Source organism: Phascolarctos cinereus, unplaced genomic scaffold (assembly GCF_003287225.1).
Source record: "Phascolarctos cinereus isolate Bilbo 61053 unplaced genomic scaffold, phaCin_HiC Scaffold_726;HRSCAF=1367, whole genome shotgun sequence".
In the NCBI taxonomy this organism is placed as follows: domain Eukaryota; kingdom Metazoa; phylum Chordata; class Mammalia; order Diprotodontia; family Phascolarctidae; genus Phascolarctos; species Phascolarctos cinereus.
The window spans coordinates 297631525-297658131 of NW_027556098.1; the positions used below are offsets into that span (position 1 = coordinate 297631525).

Genomic DNA, 26607 nt, shown 5'->3' on the forward strand with positions numbered 1-26607 from the left:
GCTTTGTGAAACAATTGGAGAATCTTCAGTTTCTCTGGAAACTGGGTCGGTACATTTTGTAATAAAATTGATTTTAGAATTAGAAGGTAAAGTAGAGATTAATAGAATCAACATGAGGATGTCAGAGAGGAGCCACAGGTTTAAATCAACTAGAGGTGTACCTGGGATATGCTGGAGCCCCTCTAGCAGGCTTTGTAGAGCGTACTCTTAAATTTTCAGAATGATGGAAAACTGGCAGTCTTTACAAATCAGGATTCGATTTATTGTTTTGTTGATTGTCTAGACTTAAGAAAGTATTAGTAAACCAGATTAACTTCTTAAATGCAAATTAATCTTAAAAGTGTATTGCATAATACTCTTCCTCCCCACCCCCCCCAGGTCCTTTATTTACTACTATCCCACTCAGATGAGTATTCACCAAACTAGAGGGCAGGAAGTTCATATATCAGTGATCATGGATTCAAATCATTTGAGACTACTTGTTATTAATGAGAAATGTGGGATATGGTGTATGAAAAATCCAAGGAATGTGGGTTGCACCCACACCCAAGGGTAGCATCCTATAAAATTGAGCGTAGTTAACAAAGATCTTCAGATCCTGATACATCTATTACTTAGTAAAAACCGTCATAGGGATTTGAGTTAAGTGACTTGGCTAGAGTCACACAAAGCTAGGACACTTAACCAAGTTGGAATTTGAAACTAGGTCTTCCTGACTCAAAGTCTAGCACCATATACACTATAGCAGCCTGTTTCTTAACAAATAAAACAGAAAGATAAACAAGAAAGAAAATACAGATCTGGAAAAGAACATTTAAAAATTAAGTCCACTAGACCTTTGGTAATTGAGTAGAGATATTAAAGGCAATGCTTATTTTTCATCATCTCAGGGCACCCTAGGAAGAATTGATAAAGTAGAAAAATTACATTCATACTTTGTTGTTGAGTTGTTCCAGGCCTGTCTCACTCTCCATGACCCCATTTAGGGTTTTCTTGGCAAAGATACTGGAGTGATTTGCCATTTCCTTCTCCAGCTCATTTTACAGATACGGAACTGAGACAAACTTGCTAAGTGACTTGCTTGCCTAGGGTCACATAGCTATTAAGTATCTGAGGTCTGATTTGAACTCAGGTCCTCCTGACTCCAGCTAGCTGGTCAAATTCATACTTTACAGAACATACTTATAATAGCAATTATTATCGAGAAATGTGAACAAAATTGCAAAACTAAATGTCAATTAAATAAGGACATGCTAATGAGTGGATTAAAGAACAAATTGCAACAATAAAAAATTATTACATTAAAGGCAATAACAATAGACAACAACCTAAAATGTATGTAGGATGCAACTAAAGCACTTTTTATTGTTATTCATATCTATATGTTTATTTATTGTATATTCTCAAAGAAGAAAAAAAGAGATTAAGGAGTTAAAATACAATTTAAAAACTTGTTAATCAACAAATTAATTCAAAATCAAGCAGAAATGTTAAAATTTAAAGGAGATAAAAATAGAAACAAAAATGTTGAACCAATAAGCCAAATTGAGTGTTTTTAAAATCAAGAAAAAATGTCATTGGCTATGTTTTTTTTATGAAGAGAGGAAAACCAAATTACTATGATAAAAAATCAGGGGAGGAGGGAAGTTAAAAAATAAATGGTTAGAAAATAAAGTTATGTGAAACTCCTGTGCTTAATGATATACCAACAACTGAAAACTTAAATGAAATCTACAAAAAAATTGATGCCTAAAAATATATATCCACAAACCCCCCCCCCCCATAAAAATCAACGAAGCAAGCAAAAGTACTTTTATGTATTTGGGGTTGAGTGACTTGCCCAGAGTCACACAGCTGAGGCCGGATTTGAACTCAGGTCCTTCTGACTCCAGGGCTGGTGTTCTATCCACTGTGCAACCTACCTGCCGGCAAAAGTACTTTTTAAGTACTTTTTTCATGTACTAGGTACTATTTATGTACTAGGCATTGTACAAAGATCTAGAGATACAAAGGAAAGGCAGCAACTGTCTCTGCCCTCAAGGCACTTATAGGGAGATGATATCCAGGGTGTTCTAAAAGTCTTAGTGCAACGGCACTACGTTGCTAGCAGTGCACTAAGACTTTTGGAACATACTGTATATGGATCAGAACATAGAAGATAAATATAGAGCACATGGACCTATTTCTGAAACAGAATTTGAGCAAGCCATAAATAAACTCTCAAAAAAGCCAATGTCTGTTCCAGAAGAATTTAGGAGTATATTGTATCAAATATGTAAAGAACAATACCCATAATACATACTATAAACTATCATCAGGAATAAATAAGGCACCTTATCAGACTCTCTATGTGAGATAAATAAGGTTCTTGTACCGAAACTAGTGAGTCATGAAGCAGAGAAAGAGAACCTATTAGCACTAATGAATATTGATATAAAAAATTAAGTGAAATATTAGCCAAAAGGCTATAGCAATATATCCAAAAGTTATTCATTAAGATCAATTTATATTTATGCCATTAATGTAAAGATGATTTAGCATTACGAAAACTGTTAGCATAATTGATCACAAAACAGTATTTAATAGGGTTGTTCCACATTCCCTACCCTAATTAATGTAATTATAGAAGACCTAGAAATCTCTATTTTATCAATCAAAAGTGTAAACTAAGAGTGAACAAGGCCTAGATATTTCTATTGAATCAGTCAATTCAAACAGTAAACCAGGCTTGAACAAGTCCTCAACCGTCTGGGAAAGAGTAAAGTACTTTGACCATGGATGAACATTCAGGGGTATGTTGGGACCAGCTGGGACCCAATTAAATTAGCCTTATCACAATAACAAAGTTTACCAGGCCTTTAAAAATTTATTTAAAATCCCTTACTTTCCTTTGTCATAAAATATATCACTAGAAATCAGGAAAAAAATTACATTCTGGAATCCCACATAGATAATGAATATATGATAGTTCACTTAAACCCCTAGAAAAACAACACTGACCAATGTCTGTAAAACTCCAAATTAACTTATATATCCATAGATAACCTCACTTTACATCTTAAAAAGGCTTGAAAATCACAGCCCCGTTTTGTACAAGGATTCCCATTTACTCAGTAGGAATTTTACAACACAGAGAACTCTTGCACAGAGTTGATAAGAATTTATGAGTAGGTGATTTCAAGAATCCTTGTAGGTTTACAAAGATTTTACAAGGTCTTTTCTTTGTACAATTACCTTTTTAAGATACCTGTGTAAATACTCAATAGTTTTTAACATTATAATAATAACTCCAAATAACTTAGTTAACAATCTCATAATTTTTATAAGTGATAGGCAGATAATTTTAGATGAAACTTCCTCTTAAATATGGGCAAAACTTGGAAGTTTAAGTTCTTTAATTACACTGCTTCAGAATATTACAGCATGTGGGTCAGCAGGGCTGATAGAATGACTGTGTGGGACAGAGACCACCTACCCAAATTAAAAACCAGAGTCTTGACAAAAGTTTGCAAAAAGGAGGAATCTCTTTATTGACTTTCTGGAGAAAGGGCACCCCCGTGATGCCTAAGCTGCCCCAAGAGTTCGAGTGCTCTTTGTTTAAGGCAAGATTATATAGACCCTAACGCAGCAGCCCACCCTAACCCCCTTCCCGTAAGCTCATTGGCTGAGCCTCAGGTGTACAATCTATTCATGTAAAAACTACCCCAGTAACAGAGAGAACAAAGAGGTGTAGAAATTATGTTAGCATGTTCCCCTTTTCAGGGCCTCACAGTTTCACCTTTTACCCAAGGTCATATAACTAGCTAGAGGATGAGAGAGACAGGATGCTCTTATGGCTCAGGAATTTCTGCTAACACTATCTAAGAGTAGGGGAGGGAGAAGGCTAGGGGAGGGGGTCTTGTATTCTGAGGTGTCTTCACTTAGTGTTGGTACACGTGTACTACTCAAAAGCAACAATACCAGAACCATTAACAAGAACTAATGACCCTTTGAGGAGGCTTCACTTCTGAGAGACCATCTCTCACAATGACCTAATAGGTTTTTAATACATTTTTTTTATTGTAACAGGACTTTTTTTTTTTTGTGAGGCAATCGGGGTTAAGTGACTTGCCCAGAGTCACACAGCTAGGAAGTATTATGTGTCTGAGGTCAGATTTGACCTCAGGTCCTCCTGACTCCAGGGCTGGTGCTCTATCCACTGTGCCACCTAGCTGCCCCAGGACAATTCTTAATCTAGCAACATCTAGATTATAAGAGAATCTGGTTTATCAGGTTGCACAATCTAAGAAGATTTAGAAATGTAACAATACCATAAACTATATCATGTATTTAAAACTTACAACAAAACCCATTACCAGTCAGGTGGCCTCTATTCAGGTGAATGTGTTTCTGAATTACTTACACAGAAAATCATTCATCTCATTGTTGAGGTTCAAGGGCACCTCAAAATATTGGAGTAAAATGACGAGGAATAGACGTGTGGATGGCAGTGTCTTGAATGAATTCACTCAGACTGTCTCCAAATTAAATAAAGGCATTTATTGGGAGTGACACACCCTGTGGACTCTGTTCCTTATGGGAGCAAGAGTGCCTAGAGAACCCTGCTCCCTATGGGAGACAGAGCACTCAGCCAGGTCAGGTATCTGGTCTATATACAGCTGGTTGAGATAAGGGAAGGGGGAGCAGAAGAAAGGGAGGGTGTGAGGGAAAGCAGGGCTCTGGAATGCCTGGAATATCCAGTAATCTGGAGTGTCTTTGTATGCATATAGACAAGCAAGAGGAACAGGAAAAGGGAGGGGAAAGAGCTGTTCTAGGATGTCAGGTAGTTGGGAGTGCTTTGTGAATGCATACAGATAAGTCGAGGTTGGGGCATCAATGCATAGTCTTGAGCACTTTTTTGTCTGGTCACATCCTGCATTTTATCTTATCTCTCACATTCTGTATCCTGTTTGCGCCATCTGCCTTGAACACTTCTACCTGCCTCATCATCATCACCATTGGCATTGCATACTGATCACATCTAAAAACCTCTGTAAAGTTATCAAGTCGAATTAAAGAGATAATAAAAACAGTTAACATTCATACAGTTTTTGCCCAGTGCCAAGCACATTGAAATCATGTGATCCTTACAAGTACCCTGGGAGGTGGGTGCTGCCTAAAGAGCTGCCTTAAGCATTCCAGCTTCCAGTTCCCATCCTCCCAGGAAGTTCAAGCTGCTCATACTAGGAAATACATATAAAGTTTTACAAACAGTGTAAAATCACACCAGTTATTATCGGGTTAGCTTAAAGTGTGCTCCTGCTTTTGGCCCAGGCAAAAAGACCTAAGGATTTTGATTTAATGCTGGCAGGGTGTGGCCAGTTTCCGCAGGCAGAAACCTTCAAGAGTTTTCACAGAGGGGGTAACTTAGATATTTGAATTAAATAATAATTGAATAATTGAACACTACAAAGAAACGTTAATATTTTTATATAATAATCACAGGTCACAATAACCGATGCTGATTACAGACTGATTTCTAAAAATCTTCTCCTTCTCAATTTCTAATTCTTAACTGAAGTTAAATCACTGCACTTTAACTACTTAAACATGAGGCTAGATCCTGAAATCTTAAAATACTTACACCCTAACCCAGTTATTAATTTGCTGCTAATTTTTTTACATCAGGCTTTGAGCAATTAAATCCATAATCCAAAAGAATTTCTACCAATAGTTCTAATACAATAAATTGTTAAATTAATGTTAGGCACTTTAACGCATTATAAGTCATATAACTGAGGTAACTTGGCTTACTAACAAACCTCCTGACCCATATAGTATAATAATAATGATGCAATCTGGATCTATTTTCCCAATAATAGCATATAGAACCTTAATTTATAATTTCAATGATTTATATTTTATTATATTTTACACGAGGGTTATTTATTCCAAGCATTTCATATTATGGGGTTCGCTATGTCCAGCTAATCCATTACCAAAGATTTTAAAGTGATAGTATATAAGAGATTTTAATGACAAATTCCATCACACTTAGTAACAAGTTTCTTATCAGATTCCTTCTAATCCCCTGTAACAGAACTGCCAAGTAGAAACAAGAAGGGCTTGGAACTCATGATGTCTTCCATTTTGACTCCTAAGCTTGTTAATAGCTTACAAATGGCTAGATTGCCTACATAATGTGAGAGATGATCTCTCAGAAGTGAAGCCTCCTCAGGGAGTCATGATTCTTGATTGTTGCTTTCAAAACCCTCCTCCACTCAGACCCTGTTTTTAAGTCCTGCCCCCAACCTGAACTGCTTGCCCTTGAAAAGCTTCCCACCTTTTCTTGTCTCTGGGCAAATTTATGTCTCTGTGTATAGATTGTACCCCCTGAAAGCCCAGCCAATGGGATAAGGGGAAGGGGGTTAGGGAGGAGGAACTCGAGTTAGGGTGTAAATAAGCCTTGATTTTGGTTCCAAACTCATACTCTCCTGGCCCAAGATGGCGACTAAGAGGGTATCCTTTCTCATGAGAAAGCAATAAACTCCTTTCTACTTTCAAGGTATCTAAGTCTTTGTTTTTAATTTTTAGTAAGTGGTCTCTGTCCCACACAGCTGGGGACTCATCCGGAATTTCTTTCCTTATCTGAGAAGGGCCTCCCAGCCAGTCCTAGGACAGACACCCACTGGCCACTTGCCAGCGGTCCGAGGAATGGTTTGGGAGTTTCCTTTCACTTTTAAGGAATGGACCCGCAGAAAGACAGAAACCTTGGAAAGGGAACAATGACCACCTGCTGAAGAATTTGAAGAATTTGAATTGGTCCGTAAGTTTGTGCACACAGGCCCAGGAAAGACAAGATCAGTGAGCCCTCATATAAGAGGGCAAGAACTAGTGAGTTTCTAGGTGACTGGGGGAGGGGAAACAAGGCTGAGCTTAGTGAGGCGAGAAGGCAAGATCGGTGAGCTTTCTACAGAAAGCAAGAACTACTGAGCCCTCGGCAAGATCTAGCCAGCCTCCCCTCCCATAAGGGGGCAAGATCGGTGAGTTCGCATAAGAGGACAAGAACTAGTGAGCCTCCCCCTCATGGCAAGATATGGTGAGCCTTAACAGGCAAGAACTGGTGAGCCATGGAGACATCCAAAAGCAGGTGGTCAGCAACATAGTTCCTTTCCTGATGTTCCGGACAATAGCTAATTGGACTTTGCCAAAGTATGAAGGGAAAGATGAAAAGAAAATGATTAAATATGATTTGAGGATTTGAGGATTTTACAGCAATTTGTAGGATGTCTGTTTTTATGTTTGTTTGTGGTGTGAATGAGTGTTCCTATGTAAATATATGTGCAGAGGGATAAGTAGGTAGAAGGAAGGCAGGAAAGTTTATGGGAGTAAAAGATTTGGCACCTAATCTTTTCTGCTTCACAAAAAAAAGAGAAAAGTTTTTATGTGCCAGAACACAACCAAAAGGTAATTTAATTCATTAAATGTGATGTTACATTGTTTGGCACTAAGGTAAATTGGGAAAATGTATGGATCTGAAATTTGTTATGATTGGAAGTTGCCTAACATAATGCCTAGCAGAGGGCAGACACTAAAAATGTTAACTATTATTGTTAGTTCCTTAATTAGATGTGAACAGTTGGAAACATAGTTGACAGAATTGGAGCCACCTGATTGGTAATATGTCTGTTTCAAGTTTTAAACCTCTAATATTGTTTCAAATTGGTAAATTTTTGTATTGTTAAAATTGTGTAAAAAAAATTTGCGTCTCATTTGCTTGAATGAAGGGGGTTAGGATCTGGGCCCCAGAAAGGAAAAACCCTGGACTTTCCCACATGGCCAAATCTCTGGCGTTAGCCTGCCGGTATAATCCCATCAACTGGCCTTTCCTTGTGGCTACACCCAATCTCCCCTCCATTGTCTTACCTCCCTATGGCCCCTGGCCTTTTCCCCTTCCATCCAGATCTCTGGGCTAGCATAGATAGGGGTGGGAGTGGCCGCAGGAGACTGGACCTGGTGAAAGAGTTCAGAGAGAAAGAAAGACTTTTATTGGGTCTGTTTTAAGTTTTTAATTGGAACTTGATGAAACATTTACTTGGGTTCCATGGGTTTAAGTGGAGTTGGTGAATATTCAGACCTTTGTGGGGAGCAGTGCAAGTTGATGAGCATGCTTGCAGGAAAAGAATAATTTAAAAAAATGTCATTCTTAGTAGTCTTGACTAGGTTACAGGCAGATTTACTGATGAGCTCCACAAGGAAAACTAATGGTTACTTTTAATGTTTTAGTTTAAAGAAACACTTTTCTTTTGTTAGCATACTTGTTCACATTTTGGGAACAGAAGAGATTTATTAAATACATCCTCCCTTTTTCCAACACACCATCCTTCCTCCCCCAATGAAAAGATTAGTTAGTTTTGTTGGAGTATTTAAGTTGAAATTATTTCATGGATATTGCATGAAGTATGTTGGGCAAGATCTGAGTACATTTCAAAGACTGCCCTATTTTGAGGACTGTCATGATTATTAGTTATGTTGCTGGAAGGGCAATTTCTTTTATGATCTAGAATGTTGTTAAATTAATTGTGCCTTCAAAGAGAAGAGAAAAAGGAATGAATTGGGGCTTTTGGGGCATTCTATATGGTCCTGTTTTGTAACATTTCCTTTTAAGTATTGTAATTTAAGAAATGAGAACTTCCAAATTTTTTTCATGTTTAAAGGGAAGTTTTAGCTGCTATTATCTAGAACCACATTATTTGAAGTTACTGTTTTGATGTTAAAACCTAGAATTGTTAATTGTTTACTGTGTGAAAAGGAGTAACCCCCCATTCAAAACAGTCCTCCTTGGGATATAGGGAGTCAGCAGGCAAAGACACCAAGATTAGCTCCTCACTGGGAGGACCTGATTGATCTGAGGGAAGCCGCAGCACCACCCGCCCCTCTCTGTGGAGAACTAAAGCAGTTACTCAAAGACCAAGAGAACTTTCTGCTACCTTCTTCTAGCACCACCAGGGAATTCCCATTAAAAGAGATTCCTTTAGCTCATGGAGGAATCAGGTATGTGAATGCTCCCCTCAATAGTTCAGAGATTAGGAATTTTAACAAGCATATGAAGAAGTTAACTGAGGACCCCTTGGGAGGGTCACTGATCAGGTCAATCAGTTTTTAGATACTAATTTGTATATTTGGGGAGAAAATGGTAGTTATGTAAGATATCTTATTCACAGAGGAAGAATAAGATCAGATTCAGAGAGTGGTGATGAAAGCCTGGGATGCTGGCCACCCGATAGCACAAGGAACCAAGGGGAGAAGAGTTTCCCCTTGTAGACCCTAATTGGGACCATAACGACCTGGCCCATAGAAAGAACATAAGGAAATTATAGGGAATTAGAAATGCCACCCCTAAAAGCCAGAATGTGAATAAGGTGATAGGGATCAAACAGAAAAAAAAAAACTCCCTGTGCCTTTTTTAGACAGGCTGAAGGAGAACATGAGGAAGTTTTTGGGGTTAGAACTTGAGGATTCCACTCACAAAGTTTATTGAGAGTACTAACTCCTGGCCAGATATTAACAAAAAGTTGTAAAAGTTGGAGAATTGGCAGAACAGGCCTTTAGACGAGTTACTGGAAACAGCCAAAAAGAAAAAGTATATGTGGCCAAGGTAGAGGAAAGTAAGAAGGAACAGACAAAGCAGAGTTCATCTGCCCTGAGGAAAGAACTTGCAGTTCCTAAACAATGAAAGTTTCTACGATTGGCTTTTATACCGGGACAAGCTTAAATTTGAGGTATCAGTCCCAGTAAATTTTTATTGATTATTGCAGCTCCATGGGAGTAAAATTAATTGTGTCTGGCTTTAAGCTATAATTAGTGAAATTTGCTGTTTAAGGTAAAGGGCTCTTGGGACTATAATTAATTTTGTTTTGAGTTTGAATTTCGGTATAGTTGTCTGCATTAAATCAGCATCTGAGAGAGATGCCACAAGCACCTAGAGGGAATGTGATCCTGTAGGTGGAGGTCTACATCTGGGAAAAAGCCATGAGAACAATCTTAACCTTAATCTAGGATGGGATCCTCCTGGTTCAGTTTCCCCATTGTGTTCCTTTCGAAAAGGAATATTTCCCACCTGACTATTCCTGAGTCTGGCTATGATATGGAATTGATACTGCATGATTGGAGAACTGTGACTCTTATCTGAATTCAAACGGAGCTAAGGATGTTCATGTCACATGTCCCTGCCTTTTCCTTTTATAGTAGATTTCTCTGATTAGAGCAAGTGGTCAGTAAAAGAAGTATGTGAGATCTTGCTGTTTGATCTGAATTTGTAGTCATCTCACGGGCTAAGTAAAAGTAAAATCAGTGTTTGAATTTATCATATGTCTGAAGTATAATTAGAGAAGGATGCATATGTTAAAATGCAGAATATGTAATTGGTAAAGGTACCAAGAGTGCCAAGTGTTAAAGGTACCGTAAGAGTGATATTTTCTGTATGTGATAATATGCAAATGCAGTTGATGTTACCTGAAGTTTATTGTTTGTGTTACAAAAGTTATTACTGTTTCTAAATTGTATTGTATTTCTAAAACTCTTAGATTGTAAAATTTGAGGGAAATTGTTATTATCTTATTCCCGGTATGTCTCCCCTCTATGCAAGACTCCTTGTCTCCCTTGGTTAAGATAGAAGGGAAAGGAGAAATCAAGCTGATGGTTCTGAAGAGTCAGGAGTGGGTGCCAGTCTGAGACCACCTTGATGGTTATTAAGGTTTAATACATGTGAGGAAGCTTCAGATTGTGAGAAATGAGAGGGGGGAATTGTGAGAGATGATCTCTCAGAAGTGAAGCCTCCTCAGGGAGTCGTGATTCTTGATTGTTGCTTTCAAAACTCTCCTCCACTCAGACCCTGTTTTTAAGTCCTGCCCCCAACCTGAACTGCTTGCCCTTGAAAAGCTTCCTACCTTTTCTTGTCTCTGGGCAAATTTGTGTCTCTGTGTATAGATTGTACCCCCTGAAAGCCTAGCCAATGGGATAAGGGGAAGGGGGTTAGGGAGGAGGAACTCGAGTTAGGGTGTAAATAAGCCTTGATTTTGGTTCCAAACTCGTACTCTCCTGGCCCAAGATGGCGACTAAGAGGGTACCCTTTCTCATGAGAAAGCAATAAACTCCTTTCTACTTTCAAGGTATCTAAGTCTTTGTTTTTAAATTTTAGTAAGTGGTCTCTGTCCCACACATTAATAAAAATATTTTTTCATATAAAAAATCATACTCACCCTCCTTTCTTTCCTGCTGCTCCTTACCTTTTAGATTTCTGGAGGGAGTTAGCACCTAATGATTTACAAATCAAAGTAGATCTATTTCTCTCACACCCTTCACCAACATTACTTGTAAAAATAGCTTTTACAATGTTAATATACTTCTTAAACAAATTACTGAAATCCCAAAGTGATTCCATTTAAGGCTATGATAGAAAAGCCCTCATCAAAGTGTCTTAAAAGACAAAAAAAATATTTTTGCAGTTTTAAACACATTGCTCTAAAATCTGATATTGGGGGGGGGGTAGAGAGAATGGGAAGAAAGGAGAGATAGTTCTCTAAATGCTGAGTGGCTTTAAGTCACTCATTAATTAACCTCACTTGATCATTCCCCAGTTGATAAATGGTCAAAGGATATGAATAAGCAGTTTTCAGATGAAGAAATTAAAGCTGTAATCATATGAAAAAAATCCTCTAAATCACTATTGATTAGAGAAATGCAAATCACATCATACCTATCAGATTGGCTAACATGACAAAACAGGAAAATGGTAAATGCTGGAGAAGATGTGGGAAAATTGGAAAACTAGTACATTGTTGGAGTTGTGAACTGATCCAACCATTCTGGAGAGCAGTTTGGAACTATGCCCAAAGGGCTATAAAAATGCACATACCCTTTGACCTAGCAATAGCACTTCTAAGACCGTATCCCAAGAAGATTGTAAAAAGGGAAAAAGACTCAGACATACAAAAATATTTATAGCAGCTCTTTTTGTGGTGGCAAAGAATTGGAAATTGAGGGGATGGCCATCAGCTGGGGAGTGGCTGAACAAGTTATGGTATATGAATGTAATAGAATACTGTTGTGCTATAAGAAATGATCAACAGGCTGACTTCAGAAAAACCTGGAAACACTTGGATGATCTGATGCTGAGTGAAATGAGCAGAACCAAGAGAACGTTGTATGCAATAACAGCCACGTTGTGTGATGACTAATGTTGATAGACTTAGCTCTTTGCAGCAATGCAAGGATCTAAGACATCTCTAAAAGTTTCATGATGGAAAGTGCTATCCACATCCAGAGAAAGAACGGCGGAGTCTAAATGCAGATGGAAGCATACTATTTGTGCTCTCTCTCTCTCTTTCTTTTGTTTTATTTCTTCTTTCTTGTGGCTCCTCCCATTTGTTCTAATTATTCTTTGCAACATGACTGATGTGAAAATATGTTTAGCATCAATGTATATGTAGAGCCTATATCAGATTGCATGCTGGGGAAGGAGAGGGGAGAGGGAGGGAGACAGAGAAAATTTAAAACTCAAAAGCTTATGGAAGTGAATGTTGAAAACTAAAAATAAATTAATTTAAAAATTTTTTAAAAATTAACATCACTTGAGATGATGGGCTTGCTCCTAAGAATCCACCCTTGTAGACTACAGCCAAGCTATGGGCTGCTTGGTCTGAGGTGTTATCAGCTTGGAGATGCAGTTAAAGCTCCATCAAAGAAAGACTTGGAGTTTTTACTCAAAGAGAAATCCCTTCTCTGATTGTACCTCCGAGAAAGTGCAAACTCCTAACTCTCACCCTGCTTTTTCAGTTCTCTCCACCTCGCAAATGCAGGCCATATCTGAAAGACAAAGACAAAACACAAACAAAAACAGATAGAAATCAAAGTTGAGATAAAAGCCACTTCACTTTTTTGTTGTTTCTTTTTTTTAATTTCCTGACTGCTTTCTGCTCTGCTCACAACAGATTTTTTTCATACCCAATCCTACATTTAGCCTAATTCCTCCTGAAAAATACCTAATTCTTTCCTTTACTTAAGAGTTCCTTTTATACACATAGCTTAACTTATATGCAACCCCCAAAACTTGAAAGCAAGGATCATAGCTTTAGAGCTTCTCTCATAGGGTAATGGTTCAGATTTCCCTTTTCGAAACCCTATTACTGCAAAAAAAAATTGGAATATATTAGTAGTACTTTTGGGGATCTACCAGTAATTGGTTTTGTAAGCTAAAATCCAAAATATTCCCAATTTTCCAGGTGACCCTTTACTGTGTGCAAAGGCTTTTCCCTCTTATCACCATATAGCTTACTTCAGGGGATCTTTTTCAAGTAGATGCATCTACTTGACAAAATGTCCCTCTGTGAGAGGGAGGTTTAGAAAGCTGCAGCTCAAACACCAAAAAACAAATATAGACACATATGTGTTTATCCAGAGATGACTAAAGGTTAGAATCAGAAGTTTCAGGTTGAGGAGAAATCGAAATCTCAATTTACAATTTCTCAGAAAAGGCCCTCTTTCTGAGTAAAGAAATCTTGTCATGAGTGCTCAAAGGTGAGATCACTTCTTGGGAATCCTTAAGTCAGATCTGTTGTTTTTTCTCAAGTGTCCCATCATGTTTCACCATAACTGTGGTGATTAAAAAAGGTTCAAGAGACTAGTTTCTGTTTAATTTAATCACTTTATTAATAAGGCCAGCATGTTTATTACTAAAAGGATGGTCATTTGGCTGTCTCTCTTAGACCAAAGATACTCATGGGAGGGCTCAAGGCTTATGTGTTCTTTTGGAAGAGGAATGGCTCTGATTGGTTAACAATTAACAGAAGAATGACATAATGTCACCCTTGGACAGAGAGACTATCTCTATATCAGACCACCCCCAGCCTTGGGCGATCTATTAAAAAAAAATATGCCCCACTCAAACCTGAGCAGAACATAATGGTTACTCTACCTGGGTGGGGCTTGAATAAGGAAGTTAGTCCTTTAATCTGGGCAAGTGACTTAACCCACAAAAAAAAAAGTTAGTCCAGTCTCATTATCAAATATCCTTTAAGAGACTAAACTTCTTAAAATCAGAACTTTAGAGAAAGGGGGAACTCTGGATCTCTCCAAATAATAGGTTATTAATAATAATTTCTCCCAGTATAATGTGGAATGATTGGGGTGGAGGTCCCTAATATCTGTAAGTAAATGTCATGAGTGGTCCACAATGAAGTATTATCTGTTAGAGAAAGGCATGACAATCAACCAACTGGTAATAACGGTCATTGGAGAGATAGGTAATAATAATGTGACACAGTTTGGCTCCAGGTATCATTCATTCATTCTCTTAATATTTATTAAGGGCCTGCTATGACTCCTAGAATCTATGTATCCTGCCTTAATCTTTCTTCTGTTTTCTAATCACACACCATCACTTACCTGATGCATATTTCCTTCTGGTTGTCTCATAGGCACCTAAACCCAAGCAACATAACTCATCCCTTCCAAAACCTGCTTCTTCTCCAAAGTGCCGTATTTCTTTTGAGGGTGTCACCATTTTCCTAGTCACAACCGTAGTTTGGGTCCTCATCACTACTTCTAACAGATCTCCCTAATTCCAGTTTCTCCTTCCTCCAATCTGTACAGTGTAGGTGTCAAACACTGGGCAGGAAACACTCCTGAGTAAAGCCAAAACTGTATTAAAATGTAACTGGGAAACATTTAACAAAACAAACAAAACCCCCAAATAGAACATAATGATAATATGCGGTTTTTTAAAAATGTATTTTATTTTTAGTTTATGGAATGAAACAAGCATTTCCATAACATAGTATGATTAAAAAATATGATTACACATAAAATTGCAAATCTATTATGTATAACTTACTATACCTTTTAAATATATAATAAATTTATCGTATGAATTTCTTTTTTTTCCCCTTTTTTAGATGTGGTTTTCTAGGTCAATATATGCTGCAGGGATCCTTATGTATGGATTAGTGGCCCCATTTCTATTTGATGGCTTTTTTGTTTTGTTTTGTTTCTTTTATGTGAGGCAGAATCACTCAGCTAGTGTTATGTGTCTAATGCCGGATTTGAACTCGGGTCCTCTTGACTCCAGGGCCAGTGTTGAACTCAGGTCCTTCTAACTCCAGGGCCAGTCCTCTATCTACTGTGCCACCTAGCTGCGTGCCCCACCCCCTTTCTATTTGAGTTTGACAGCACTGCTCTACACAGTTGCCAAAATAATCTTCCTAAGTCACAACTCTGACTTTGGTACTCCCTTTCTTAAAAACTTTCTGTGGTTCCCTATTGCTACCAGGATAAAATACAAATTCCTTTACCTGACATTTCATACTGTCCACTCCAGTGGGTAGGTAGGTAACAACGTAGGCTTCAACCTACCTTCCCTTCCTTATTTCATTCAGATCTCCTATTCAAATTCAGCTCTCTAGTCAAACTGAACTATTCCCTCTTCCTAGAATTTAAAGGTCCTCCTTCCACCTCCCTGTATTCATACAAGTCACCTAGAAGGTCTAGTTGTGGTCACCCCTCATTTCTGCCTCTCAGAATCCTTGTGTTCCTTCAAGGCTCAGTCCAGATGCCATGAAGCCTTCTCTGTTCCCTTAGCTGTAAGTTCTCTCTTGCTCCTCAATTTTCCTTTTGTCTATTTATATACATACTGTATGCCTCTCTTTCAGCACAGTACAGACTCCCAAAGATCAAGGATTGTTGCACTTTTGTCTTTTAATCCCAGAAAATGAGATATTTGTAAAGCACTTAGCACAGTGACTGGCACACAGTAGACAATAAATACTTATTCCTGCCTCACCCAGCACTTAGCTTAATGTCTGACATATTTAATAAACTTAATTCCAAACTTAACATTTATTTAATGGGATTAGATTGAATATGTACAAATTGGGTGGCAGATTTCATAATGTTATAGCAGGACAAACCTCAAATTCAGGATGACCTGGCTGTGAGTCCCACCTCTGACACTGTCTGTGTGGCAAGTCATTTAACCATTCAATGACCTAAAAACATCTCTAAAATTGTTAAAAAAAAAAAAAAAGCAGAGCAAGTGCAAATCTGCATTACTGGAAGAGTTTCCTTGCTGGAAAATTGCTTTTGCTAATGAAATCACATCTGTTGCAAAAAAAAGGTATGAAAATGAAAATAAATGAAAATGAAAAAAAAATCCCACTTGGGATTTGTGGGTCTTGAGAGATACTGCAACTCACTTTTAGTGGGTATAATATTCTTTTTTCTTATTTTATAACTTGTTCCGCATCTCAAGTACTTTTTTTTAATATTTAAAACTTTGTTTGTTGTGCATGCATTAGAGTCTGTTCCTCCCGTTGTCCTCTAATTTGAAGAAAGAAAAGAAAAGGAAAAAAAAAAGGAAAGGGAAAACGTCATCATTGGGCTTTTCAGAGCCAAGATGGTGGAGTAAGCAGTAAGTCGCTGTAGCTCTCCCATATTCACCTCCAAATAACCATAAAATAGGACCCCAAGACAAGTGCTGGAATAGCAGAATCAACAAAAGGGTGGGGTGAAACAATCTTTTAGCCCAGGAAACTTGGAGTATCAGTGGAAGGGGTCGAAGGGGTCTGTGTTGCTCCAATAGTGGGGGAGTGAAAGGGACGTAGGGTATCCCAGTGGGTCAGCAGCAGGGCCTCACTTCAGCAGGCCAGTGGGAGATCCTGGGGCCCATGTGGTGGAGCAGGGTGGGTGCTAGTGCCAGGACCCCTCCCCCCAATGTGCTTTGACATGGCCAGGGGAGCCTAGGGCTCCAGCCACAAGAGCCACCAACCGTCACATGCTTTAGTGTAGCCCTGGGCAAACTCCATATGCTTCAGCACAACCCTAGAGAATCACAGAAACACCCTGCCTACCTCAGCACACACCAGACAGCACCACCAGCACCTCAGCTAAGCACCACGTAAGCTGCCAGAGACCTACAGCCTCCAACAGCACTAGCCACTCCCCCACCCCACCCCCTTAGCACAGCACCAAACATGAAGGTACAGGCAGGGATAATGTGGCCAGGATTGGAGGTGGGGCAGAGGACTGGGAGATGGTCTTTGCAGTGGGTATCTCTGATGGAAGCCTCATTTCTCAAATATGTAGAGAACTGAGTCAAATTTATAAGAATACAAGCCATTGCCCAATCATTAAAGGTTACGAACAGGCAGTTTTCAGATGAAGAAATCAAAGCTATCTATAGGCATATGAAAAAGTACTCTACATCACTTTTGATTAGAGAAATGCGAATTAAAACAACTCTGAGGTGCCACCTCATACCTCTCATATTGGCCAATATGACAAAAAAAAAAAAAGGAAAATGATGGAGAGGATGTGGGAAAATTGAAACACTAATGCATTGTTGGTAGAGTTGTGAACTGATCCAACCACTCTGGAGAGCAAGTTGGAGCTATGCCCAAAGGGCGTAGTCTTTGACTCAGCAATACCACCACTAGGTCCGTATCCCAAAGAGATCATACAGAGGAGAAAAGGACCCACATGTACAAAAACATTTATAGTAGCTCTTTTTATCTTGGCAAAATATTGGAAATTGAGAGGATGCTCATCAGTTGGGGAATGGCTGAACAGGCTGTGGTATATGGATGTGGTGGAATGCCATTGTGCAGTGGGAAATGATGAGCAGGCAGATTTCAGAGAAACCTGGAAAGACTTGTATGAGCTGGTGCACAGTGAAATGAGAAGAACCAGGAGAACATTGTACACAGTATCAGGAACATTGTGTGATGATCAGCTATGAGAGACTCAGCTGTTCTCAGCAACACAATGATCTAAGACAAGTACAAAGGATTCACAAAGGAAAGTGCTGTCCACATCCACATTAAGAACTGATGGGACTCTGAATGCAGATCAAAGCAAATTTTTTTTTCACTTTGTTTTTTCTTGTGTGTTTTTTTTTTCCTTTCTGTTTCTTCTGTCACAACTATGACTAATATGGAAATATTTTTACATGATAGCACATATATAAACTATATCAAACTGCCTGCCATTTTCAGAAAAGGGGAGAGGAGGGAGACAAATTTTGAATTCAAAATCTTATAAAAATGAATGCTAAAATTTTTCTGCGGAAAATATTATTTAAAACAAAAAAAAAAGAAAAGTTCATCATAAATATCCATAATCCAACAAAACCAAACTTCCCCATCCACCATTACCAAAAATATATATTCTTTCAGCACTTAAAGTTGTTATCACTTTGACAGAAGGTGATTGGCACATTTCATTTTCACTCTCCTAGTATCATGGGTTATTATTAAATTAATCCAAAATCTAGAGCCTTACCAAGTTGTTTTTTTCTATAATGTCATTCTGAATGTATTAATTGTTCTCCTGGTTGGGCTCCCTTCACTCTGTACCATACCAATCCATAGAATTCTACCCAATTTCCTCTCAAACTGTCCATTTTGTTATTTCTTGTAGCACAATAATATTCCATGACTTTTACACCATAATTTTAGTGCCAAGAAAAATAGCCCCATGTTTTGCATTTTGGGGCCACTATATAAAAGAATTACTATAAATCTCCTTATAAATAAAGGTAAATTTCTTCTTTTTCTATTTTCTTTTAGGTATAAACTTAATAGAGGTATATCGTGGCCAAAGAATAAACATACTTTTTTTTTTTGAGCTCTTCCATGACCTGAGACCATTTTTTTTTTCCTGAGGCTTTGGATATAGCAATTTTGACTTTGTTGTCTTCTTCTGAGTTTGTGTTTTGATCTTCCCTGTCACCATAGTAACTTTCTATAGCTGGGATCTTTTTCTTCTGTTTGCCAATTTTTCAATTTATTTCTTGACTTAACTCTGTGCTAAAGTGGGGTTCTATTTCCAGAGTGGAAGGGGCACTTAAGCTTCAGGGTTTTTGTGCAACTGATAAACATACTTTATTAATGGAGGGGGTAGAGTAGGGATAATTCCAAATTGCTTTCCACAATGGCTAGACCAATTCACAGCTCCACCAACAATGCACTAGTATGCCTGTTTTCCAGAAGCTCTTCTGGCATCTATCATTTTTCTCTTTTGTCATCTTTGCCAGTCTAATGGGTGTGAGGTGGGACCTCAAAGTTGCTTTAATTTTCATTTTTTATTAGTGATTTGGAACTTTTTTTTCATATGGTAGTTGATAGCTTGAATTTCTTCCTTTGAAAATTGCCTGCATATCTTTTATCCATTTATCTCTTCGGGAATGGTACTTAGTCTTGTAAATTTGAATCAGTTCCTTATATGTCTTGGATATTACACCTTTATCAGACTAACTTGCTGCAAAGATTTTGCCCATTGACCTGCTTCCCTTCTAATTTTAACTACATTAGATTTATGTGTGTTTTAGAATGTGTGTGTGTGTGTGTGTGTGTGTGTGTGTGTGTGTGTGTGTGTTAGAATAGAATATTAGTGGGGCAGCTAGGTGGCGCAGTGGATAGAGTACTGGCCCTGAATTTAGGAGGACTTGAGTTCAAATGCGGCCTCAGACATATAATACTTATTAGCTGTGTGACCCTGGGCAAGTCACTTAACCCCAAATGCCTCATCAATTTTTTTTTTAAAGAGAATAGAATATTAGCTAAGGGTTTTCCTACATTCAGGATTTCTATAGGTTTTGTCCTGTAGATACTTTTTAGGTGCATAACAAAGATTTGTGAACAGCTGGAGATTTTCTTATACTAGAGTCATTTAAGAAGATTCTCTTTTGTTTTGGCCAGAAACTCTGAGTGTCTTCCCCTCCCTGAACTTTTTTTCTTTAAAGAGGCCATTCTTTTCTTCATTTTTTATTAATCCTTAATCATTGAATGGGCGCTGCCTCAGTCAAACTGAGACCTGTTAAAGACCTGAACTTGAAAAGGCCAAGGTCCCCCACTGCATCCTGGGCCATCTCCAGTTGTCCTGATCCATAACTGGCTACTGGGCCCAGATGGTTCTGGAGGACAAAGTGAGGCTGGTGACTTTGCACAGCCCTTCCTCACTTAAATGTAATTCACTTGCATGTTATAGCATCACCTCCCTGATGTCATGGTCCCCTTCAAGAACATAGGACGAACAACAACCTCTTTATAAAAGGCTTCTCTTGTGTGTGAGCTCATGAAACATTCAAAAATGTTTCCATTTTATCTTGTGCAAATTTCCTCTATTGCTAGTTTGGGTATGAACTAAATCCCCTATACATAAATCTGAAAGGTAATTTCCTTACTCCTCTGATTTGTTTATGATCTTATGATGCCACATATCCATTTGGTTCTTATATATATATAATGTGTGTGTGTGTGTGTGTGTGTGTGTGTGTGTGTAAAGTTTGAGTTGTTGGTTTAAACTTAATTTATGCCACATTGCTATACAGCGTTCTTAACAATTTTTGTTAAATATTGAGTCTTTCTCCAAGTAACTGGAGTCTTTGGGTTTGTCAAACACTATACTACTCTGTTTTTTGCTTCTGTATGTTGTGTACCTAACAAAGTAGGTTCCACTGATTGTCCTTTCTATTTGTTAACCAGCGTCAAATTATTTTAACCTTGCTTTGTCATACAGTTTGAAATCTGTACTGACAAATAGGTCTCCTTCCCAATTTTTTCATGATCACTGTTGAGATTCTTGACTTTTTGTTTCTCCGTGTGAATTTAATTATTTTTTTAATTCTAGGAAATATTCTTTTGGATGTTTTATTAGTATAGCTCTGAGTAAGCAAATTAATTTAGGCAATATTGTCATTTTTATTATATTGGCTTTATGTAACAATGAGCAATTAAAATTTCTCTAATTAGCTCTATCTTTAGTTCTCTAAAGACTGTCTTATACTTGGATTCATATGAGTCCTGAATGCATCTTGGTAGATATACTCCCAAATATTTTATAGTTTCTTTTGTTATTTTGAATAGAATTTCTCTTTCAAGCTCTTTCTGCTAGGTTTTGTTGGTAACACAATAATATGATGATTTCTACAGATTTATTTTACACCCTTCAATTTCTAGATTTGGTTAATTTCTAAATTAATTGTGGTTGACTTTCAGTTAATTTTTCTCAGTAAATCATCATATTATTTGCAAAAAAAAATTGATTATTTTCTTCTTTGCCTAGGCTTATTTCCTCATTTTCTCTTTTCTGTCATCATTTATAGTATTGTTACATAGTTGTGATGTTAATGGTCATCTTTGCTTTACCCCTAATCTTATTGGAAAAGCTTCCTAACTTTACTCCTCCATAATATCTTATATTTATTCTTGGATTTAGATATTTACTATATTAAGGAAAGGTCAGTTTATTCCTATACTTTCTAGAGTTGTTAATTAAGAAACAGATGATGAGTTTTGTCAAAAGACATTTTGCATCTATCAATATTTATAATTTAATTATATTAATTAATAAAATAGTTAGCATTATTAATGTTTCATATTATTTACATGATTTATTATACTTACATGCTTTCATATAGTGAATTGACTTTCTATTCTTGGCATAAACCCAGCCTAGGCTTAGAAGTTAATCTTTCTAATAGGTCATTGTAGCCTTGTTGATATTTTATTTGAATTTTTGTGTCAGTGTTCATTAGGGTATTTTTCTGTCTCTGTTTTGCCTCTTACTAGTTTAGCTTTGAAGATCATATTTATATCATAGAAAGAGAATGAAAGAGTGCCTTCTTTGTGTGATATTAGAATTAGTTGGGCTTTTAAAAAAATTACTTACTAGAATTCCCTTGAAAAATCCATCTGGTATTCCTCTTTTAGGAGTTCAAGCCAGCTTTGAAAAGTGGCTTATTCAATGTCTTTTTTATTTAAATAGTTTGTTTCTTTGTTAATCTGAGTATTTTATATTTTTAGTATGTATTTATCCATTTTCTCCAAGCTATCAGTTTTATTAGCATATAGACAAATTGTTTCTGAAAATTTCCTTTGTTTCCTTTTCAGCTGTTACGAGTTCTTTTTCATTTTTGACATATTTTGATTTTCCTTTTTTTGAAAAAATCAACTTAGCTAATAGTATAACCATCTTATTCATTAAAAAATCCTAGTTTTATTTATCAACTAAATGGTCTTTTTGCTTTCAGTTGTGTTGGTCTTATATTTAATTTTAAGAATTTCTATATTGATACTTAATTAGAGATTTTTTGTTTGTTGCTTTTCAAAGAGAAGGAATTTATGTGATATTTTATGCTAGATGCTCAGGATTCAAGGAAAAAATTTTAAGAGTACCTACTCTGAATTAGCTCAAATCCTCCCCCTATTAATAATACTTCCTTTTGCTTACAGGTATGGCATTAATACCGGTTTATTGACCTAGCCAGTCTAAGAAAGTTCCTCAAGTTTCTGTGTAGAAACTCAAGCCAATGGCTTGAGGGACCAGTCTTTGTCATACCCCCAAGAAGTATCTAGGGGACAGAGCCTAGAGAAGTCTTGAATATGGGAAAAGCTTTAATTGATATTCCATTCTAATCATACATGAAAGAATATACCCAAGAGAAAGGTCTTAACAAATGCCTTGAGGGTGAGAAAGGCTTCAGTAATAGTTCAAATTTTATTTCACATCAGAGAACTCATATGAAAGAGAAACATGCTGATGTGATATACACTTCATCTTCCAGTAGGCTAGGGAGGGAAGATAAGTTCGGGGAGAATATGAAATAGATGAACAAGGACAGAGTCTTGATGGAACTGTGGGAATTGAGTGAACTCCACTTACTCTACCTTGCGACTCAATTCTGTAACTAGCAAAATAACCTTTCTATTCAATTAGTCAAGTTCAGTTTCTGTCCTGTGAGAAAAGTATTTGCAATTAAGGGAATTGTGAGAAAACTTGATCATATATTGTTTGAACATAGCCATGCATGGCTGGGAAGTTGTGCTATCTCTACCTGTTGCTTAGAGACCCTTAATTAAACTCTAGTTCCTCAAGTGTGGCCCTTTGAATCCAAACTTCACACCTGTCGAAGGACCGCATTTGAGAAACTAGAGGACCATACGTGGCCTTTAGGCCGAAGGTTCCCCACTCCTGACCTAGGTTATGCTGACCAGAAACCTAGTCAGATGCAAAGATCAATGCAAGGAGTTTTCTCACAATTATACATATCAAGCAACCCATATGTCCTATCTGAAAACTGGTCCTTTACTGGTTAATCAGTTATTGTTTCTATTTCCCCTTAATTTAATACAGACACTTGGGAGGAGTGAGGCACCTCTTTTTCTGATTTCAGGGAATTGTACCTGCTCACTCTCTTCCCTCTCAGCTCTCAAAACTTACTCATCTTCCTCCCAACGTGGAAAGCCTTTAATCTTTCCTCTAATTAGAAATCAGATTACCTAATTTTGTATCCTGATTTATATCCTATTAATTTTTTGCTTTTAATGCATAAAAATCTGTCTCCCACTGTGTTTGTGGGTCCAATGCTGAAGCTGAGGAGGCCTGGTCCCAATATACTCAGAAGCTTGAACCTTTATTTCCTCAGTCATTTCAAATTTTACCCACCACAGTCATAAGTAGGGTATAGCAACAGGGACCTTGACCCAGGGAAATGAAGTCATGTACCTCTGTAACTTATGTTTTACTTTATTAATAAATATAATAATTCCTTCTACTAAATACCAAAGACTGTTATCTATTTCAGGCTAAAATATTGTGCTACAAGAAAACAATATAATAATGTCATGAGAAAAAGTGAGATGAAATCAGTAAAATATGTTAAGATTGATGTAAACTGAGGCAGGATGAAGGAAAAAAATATAGACCAGTGTTGTCAAACTCATGGGCCACTAAACCTTTGAGAAGGATCCCTAGAGGCTGCATATTGACTTAAAGAACCACACTGTTTTTACACACACACACACACACACACACACACACACACACACACACACATTAGAATCAGTTTCAGCTGCACTCTGAAGTGTTGTAAGCCCAATGCAGCCACATTTTTGACACCTCTTATATAAAGAATCATTTACATCCTTGTCAGTGGGAGCAACAACAGACAGAATGCCCTATGATGGTAATGACTAAATTTAGTCCAAAAGAGGAGATGAAAGCTTCTCTTCCTCTCTGTGCACCTCTTTGGTGCAAAGAGTGCCTAACTTGGAGTCAGGAAGATCTGAATTTGAATCCTGCCTAAGCTGTGTGGCCCCGGGTAAGTCACTTAATTTGTTTGCCTTAGTTTCTTCCTCTGTAAAATGAGGATTATAATGGCACCAACCCCACAGGGTTATTATGAAGGGGGGAAAGTGATAACATATATAAAATACTTTGAAAATCTTATGGTGTGAAATATTTCATAGATTTGGTTGATATATGGGTTAATTTTGTTGAGCTGCTTTTTTCCCACTTTCTTTTTTTATTCTTTGTTACACAGAAAGGCTTCCTGGATAGGAGATGGTAAGGATGAAGATCGTGTAAAAACAAAAGGTACCAATGAAAAGGAAAAAGAAAAAAAAAGTAACACACTGGATGTTCCCAAATAGTGGTCCCTTTTTTAAAAGTTTAAAAAAATTTTCATCTTTTAAAAATTTTGAGTTCAAAAGAATAGACTGATCAATCACTTCTCCAGACACTCTGAACAATCCCTGCGCTTGTAACTACTAAGTGAACTGAACCAGCTGCTGCACTCTTCTTCTTCCCACACTAACTGGTTCTGCACCCTGCTGAACAGGCTAAATATCCCTTAAGACTTGAGAGAATCACAAGGCTCAGTGATTCTAATCCTTGGAAACTGTTCCAACAGGACCTAAGAATGCCTGTATTGTCCCCCAAATGCCTGCACTTGTGGACCTGCCGTGGAAACTGTGCAGTCAAGACCTAAGAATGACTGTGCTGGGTCCTGCCTTTTTTGCAGTTTTTTTCATGTTTAAAAACCCTACCCCTGCCTCAAGTAAATAAGCCTTCTTTCTCAGGGGAACTTTGGTTTGCAAACCTGTTTTCCTCACTTTGAAATTAAACTGATATTTGATTCCTGACTCACTTGTCTCTGGCCTGTTTTGTTTGACTCTGGCCATCCACAGGTTAGAAACTGGACCAGCCCAGACTACATTTAAAATTCTTTTGTCACTTGGGACCACAAGTGATAATGTTTCTCAGGGCCCCAGCTCTCTTGGGACTGCAAGTAATCTCTTCACCATGGAACTGTGCCTGGTAGTGAGTATGGGTCATGAGGTTGCCAAATAGCACCTGGTCCCAGGTCCAGTGCTCGAACAGGAGCCTCCTGCAATCTTTTTCTGACTAGTTTTCTGATCCCTTACCATTTCTGGCTTGAGAGCTGCTGAAGCTGCTGCTTCACAATTGGTCCACAACCAGTGTTGCTACCATGTGGACTCTGAGCCAGCTCCCATTCCTGTATTACAGACCTTTCCTTCTGACCTCATAAGTTGTTTTAGGCTGGAAAAATGTCTCACAGTGCCCTTTAGTAGGCTCTGCCTCTCCAGAATTGAACTTGAGGCATTATCTTAAAGTTGTTTGGAGGGGAACTTTGGGAGAACTAGGCTGTAGTGATTCCTCTACTCCATCACCTTAGCTCTGCCCCGCTTAACAATAGTTTCTAAATACACTGTTTTGCTCAACCCCATTGCAAGGCTAGGCAGAGATCAAGTCCTGGCAGGGACTTTGTCTATATAGACACCCTAAGCCTTTTCAAATTGAAAGAGAGCAAAAGAAAGGTTTTAGCCGTGATGTTGGGGCGCTGACTGTGGGGTAGGTCTTGAGACACAATTTTCAGTCAAAGGAGCAAGTATTAGTTGGTGGTGAAGACAAAGTTTAGAATCAGGAGTATCAGGTATATAAAATTAAAAATTTATTTTAACTCTATTTTGCTAAGACACAAGCTAGATTTAATATTCCCTTTTGAGGTTCCTTCCCCTTGCAAACTTCACCCACCACCCTATATCCTGGAGGATGTTTTCCTCTATGTTTTTCATGGGCCACCCAAAATCCTTTGGCATGCCACAAGTGGCCCTTGGACCACAGGTTGTTGTGCAGGCCTAACCTGAAAGGTCAAATTTCATCAATTTAAACTATTATAGCAACTCCTGTCACCTGCAGACTAATTCCATTGCCTGGAAAACTTTGTCTTGTGACTTGAATCATATGTCTTGGCTATGGTTAAGGGGGTTTCAGGAGAAGTCCAGATGATGTAATTGTGTCATTGACTGCCAATCAAAAGAAGAAGACTCATGTTCAAGATTTTGCTCTGTCATCTTGCTAATTGTTATAAAAGACCCTGTTAACCTTCACTCATGGTCTTTGGTCATCAAGAAAGTCTATTGACCCCATTTATTGGTAATTGCTAGCCTAATTAACAAATGGATCATGCTTGGAACTTTGTCTCTTAGAATTTCTCTCATGACAGGTAAAGAGCCAAGGTTGATAGCTGGAATTGTAGACCAGGAATCCGAAATTTTTTTTCTAACGCAAAAGTCAAGCGAGCAGTCAGATCCAGGCAAAGGTAATAAGGGCTAGATTCAAAAATTTTAAAACCAAAAGTTCTGTGTCAGAGGAGTTACCAACAATTGCATTAAACCAGGAAAAAATACCAGTTGATTGTACTTGTTGGTTTAAAGATGCACAGGAGTTGTTAAGTTGGGTGAGTTCTCAAGATGTCCTGCCCTAGCTTCC

At 37.8% G+C, this 26607-nt stretch overlaps 1 long non-coding RNA gene across 1 annotated transcript in view; it reads left to right on the plus strand.

The window, feature by feature from the left end:
- Positions 1–24950, plus strand: part of LOC110214944 (uncharacterized) — a 29004-nt gene extending 4054 nt beyond the window's left edge. Inside the window, exon 3 of the long non-coding RNA XR_002326395.2 lies at positions 24356–24950. This is a non-coding gene — a long non-coding RNA (uncharacterized LOC110214944). The remainder of the gene's footprint in view (positions 1–24355) is intronic.
- The last annotated feature ends 1657 nt before the right edge of the window (positions 24951–26607 follow it).